The sequence below is a fragment of the Orbicella franksi genome, chromosome 11 (genome assembly GCF_964199315.1).
Source record: "Orbicella franksi chromosome 11, jaOrbFran1.1, whole genome shotgun sequence".
Lineage (NCBI taxonomy): Eukaryota > Metazoa > Cnidaria > Anthozoa > Scleractinia > Merulinidae > Orbicella > Orbicella franksi.
Window position 1 is genome coordinate 8,205,693 of NC_138155.1, and position 4,589 is coordinate 8,210,281.

At 37.9% G+C, this 4,589-nt stretch overlaps 1 pseudogene; it reads right to left on the reverse strand.

The window, feature by feature from the left end:
• Nucleotides 1–265: 265 nt before the first annotated feature.
• Nucleotides 266–2,258, reverse strand: LOC145502051 (uncharacterized; annotated as a pseudogene).
• Between the last annotated feature and the right edge of the window lie 2,331 nt (nucleotides 2,259–4,589).

Genomic DNA, 4,589 nt, shown 5'->3' on the forward strand with positions numbered 1-4,589 from the left:
AGAAAATAGTCTAGAATATATCAATATCCACCCCATGGAAGGCCATTAAAAATTCTGATGGGGTTGGGTGTGGGTTTTTAGGGGCTTACCCAAAATTATCGAAAGTGCAAGCCTAAAGAATTACTTCCGTAGGAGAGGTATGAAAATTTTCTTGAATAACATACTACCAATGATGTCACTAACTGTAACAAAGGCGCAGTGGTTATCAATATGTTCTCATTACTGGGGGTGTGCATAATGTTCTGTGCACTGAAAATCTGAATTATCAATTTGCACTTGTAGTTGCATGCACATTTTGTAACACCAGGCAACTGCTATCACTGGCTTCCTTACAGTTTCCATGATACCTTTTTGGAGATGCAAATTTAATAAAATGAGTAAAATAGTACATCACTAATTTTTGCTTAAGGTTTTCCCAAAACATGGGGTCAAATAGAATTATTTGGACATAAAGGCCCTTGCTGGTGTATATTATAAAATCGCACCACCTTGCTCCAGTTGCTACCATCTGCCCCTGCACTTGCGCATAATAGGGGTGGTCTTCTTTTAACTTGCAGTCAGTGTCACTTGTTTTCTCCATAAAAAATTTAGGGTCAGAGCAAGCATCCAAGGGAGTTACATGGTATTTAGTGTATGAGCATTTCACCCCAGCTAAACCAAAATGATCCACACATCCAAAATCAATTACTCTTGCATCTGGAGTTGCTCTAATAATTGGAATGCCCTGTGATACAACAAATCCACTTGGCAAAACCTTGACAGGTGTTCTCCTGCTGCTCATAAATTTCTCATACTCCACTAGAGCTACTGGTTTTTACTTTTTTTTTCCATGCTCCAAACATTTTGATGACACTGGCTGGGGGTTCAAAAGTGTTTCAGCAAAGTTTCCATGATTTCGCTGGGGTTTGGAAATAAGGTGGAACTTTGACGCTGTGAATCTCAAACATCGCACTTCTTTCCATTTCTCACACTCTGCTTGTTGTCTTGTTTGTCGTTCCATTGTATTTACTTCCTCTTCATCCAGCCTCAGGGTATCAATAAGTTCTATTTCCTGATCAGTCAAATTTCCGGGAAGTACCATGTCCTCAATGTTCCTGAAAGGGAAACGTGGATACTTCAAGCCTTCATTATTTGGGGCTTGTAGTCTGATCTGAGGATACAATCAATTGATGCAGCGGCTATGAAGTTTGACTCAGTTACTGCAGTCTGGTAGGATAAATAGGATCCAACCTGACAGGGTCCAAATTTACTATTCCCCCAGTCAGTATTCCCTGTTTCCATGGATGCCAATTGTGACAGACCCATATTAGGATCAATGTTCTTGAGTGCATTTTTAAGGACCTCTTCTGCATTCTTGTAATGAGTAGTTTTCCTTCTTGCATCATACAAGAGGCACCTCAGCCCTGATCGTGACCTTGAATCCTTATCTTTTGTTTTGGTAACTTCAACTTCCATAACTGGCTGTGGGACAATGTTTGAGCCCCCACATTTCTTGTGCCATTGCTTCAGTTGAGATGTGCAGGCCAAGGGAGCATGCTCATCGTCCTCTTCAAATAGGTCTTTGGTAGAGGAACAGTTAAACAAGGAGAACTTACACAACTTAAACATTAGGGCCAACACATGATTACAGAATCCCACCTTGCCTGCTACGCATGAACAAGGCGAATTCTTTACTTCGCCAGTTGCGACACAAAGGGCAATCTTTAAAGTATGTGGCGGGTCGCTCATCTAAAAGCTGTGATACCTTTGATCGCTGTTACACTAAATGTCCTCGTCATCCAGGAATTGTTTGGCTTTGATTAGGCCTGTTCGGACTGAGTGGTTGTTTATTTTGGCATGGATTTCCCCGATTTCATATATAATATGGCGATTCATTTCAACTCTAGCAAACATTGGCATCTTCTCTAATGAAGTACATTAACGATCGTCGGGAAACTGAACCAGAACACCATCTTCGCTGCCAATATTAGTGATAGTACTCGCTCGTTCTTTTTTACGACTGTAAATTTTGTCCGGATCATCGTCGACAATATTCTTATCTTTACCAGCTCTGATGTACTCGTGTCTCGTTTCACAAGCTCCGCTTTTGTCTTTAGACCATTTCTCGAATCACCTTGGCACTTCAGCCAGAATCGCAGTTCCGTGGTTTTAAGCTCTTCAGGCTTTCTTCCAAGGAGGGAAGCACCGGTAATATCATTTTCCGTAAGAAAAATCGTATTTGAAGAATCATTATGCAAGCTACTTGAAGAGGACGCCATACTGTAATAAACAAGAAGATCTGTTAGATCTTATAACCGCGCTTTTAAACTTTAACTGTTTGCTTGGCACTACCGTCGGAACGCAGTGCACATTCCAAAGCAGTCATTGATGATTCTTTTCTTACTGTAGACATCACATCACTTGATCAACACAAACTGTAATATATAGATTTAGGCCAGCCTAAAAGCGGAGCTCCTCAGGTATTTTTCGGAATGTTGTTACTAATGAAAATAATCCAACATGAGGTAAATTGCGAATGATTTAATAGCTTCAGCCGGAACTAGTATTACATCAGCAGATCGAGGTGTAAGATGGTGTGATTATAAAATATAGAGCCATGATTTCAAGGATTTCTTGGAAGGCACCAAAAATCTTGATCACAGAACAGAACTGTCTTCTGTGCTTTTCGGTGCCATTTCTTGTTCTTTCCTATCTTATTCAGAAAGACAAGGCATAGTTGTTAATCATTAAATTCTTCCTTAGTTAACATGGGGACTCCCACACAAAAGAGGTTTACACATTTTTTTGTTATGGGGACTGATTGAAATGCAGTGGTTACAATATACTCAGTCCCTGAATCTCTACCAAATGAAATGTCACAAAAATACCAAAACAGTATACATATGTGAAAAGGTGGAAAGTTTTGTTTTCTAACTTGTCCCCAAAGATACATTTAGCCATCTTCACTATTGTATGGAGTCTCCTCCTGCTGGAAGGGTTTGCAATAAGCAAAATCACCCTCGCATGAATGGTAATTACGATATATATATTTTTTTTTGCTGATCATGAATACTTGCATAGGCTTCTAATAATAATTTCATTATTCAATTTCAATGTGATTTGTTCTTTTTCTCGACTGGCATTGTGGACTACAAGAGCTGTTATTGGGTGCCATTAATTCATTTTGCTATGATTAAATTATACCAAGAATTATCAATAAGCTAAAAGGAAGTTATGTTATGTACATGTATTTTGTCTGCACTACACAACCAAATGCACTCCAAGGTTATCAGGCATAGGTACATTTGTCAGAAGAGCCCAGCATATCCAAGATATGTTTTGATTGACACATCAATTAATATCATTTACAGCAAAATGGCTAAAAAATCCATCAATATCCTACATGCACCAAAGCCAGACATGGGGTTATAAGGCAATCATTTAAACAACAGATTGAAATAATTTATAAATTAGAGAACACTATTTCTACAACAGAATGGAACAAATTAATCTTATCGGACATTGCGAATGACAAGGCTGTCTGTAGAATGTCACAAATTTCTCAACCTTTTCTTTCTGCAAAAATGCTAATCCTGCAACTTTGCTTAAGACCCAGTTCTCCATTTCGTGTTGGCAAAATATCAATTTATGCCATGTCCAATGCAGATTATCACAAAATTGATTTAAAAGCTCAATAAATATCATTTTAAAGCCAAAAAGCCAATTATTTAAACCATGAGTAAATTATCTCTAAGAAAAACTGATTAATTTAAAAGGCACTTAAAAATAATTAGTTAGTATGTGTTTCTTAATAATGTAATGCACTGTATCTGTCACAATGTTGCAGCTATGATATTACTACAAACAGGATGGGTTGCAGAACTGAACCTCCAAGTCAGTTTATTCAATGCACTTGGTGCAGAATCTATAATCCCATCAAGTTGTCTGTAAATACAGAGAAACCAAACAAAGCATTACAATCATAAGTAATGAATTACTGAACTCTTTTACATGTATGAACAGTGTATGTTCCATTAATATAAGCAATCATAAGGACCTTAAATTTATATTTCCTCAGAAATATCTCACCAGGACATAGTTGCTTTCAAAATCTTTGATGTTTTAATACAGGCTCCCCATCTGTAAACTGTTCATATATTGACTGACAGGAACAGGCATGTAATTCCTTTCTTTGATATACAGTGTACTTCAATGTTAGTTGTTTACTGAGTGTTAGTAGTGAATCAAATGCTAGGGGTTGGTACTCCAACTTTCACTGTGGCAGGCTCTGCCCTAAAATACAAAGCAAATTTACATAACTGTTATGAACTTTGCCACTTGCTTTCGAGAGCAAATGCAATTTGCTTCAAACAAGAAACTGGAACATTGAGGGTTACAACAATGTGCACGGTCCCAATCACAGGGTCATCCAGGCTGTTTGGTTGTAGATATAACTGCACAACTGTATATGAGTTCAGCTTCCAGAAGAAAATCAGAGTTTGTCAGGATAAATACTGATGTTCTTGCTTAGTCAATGAATGAATGTGCAGTTCCAGAAGATATTCACACCCAACACCCATTTATGGCCAGTCTTTAGAAATTCCAAATTA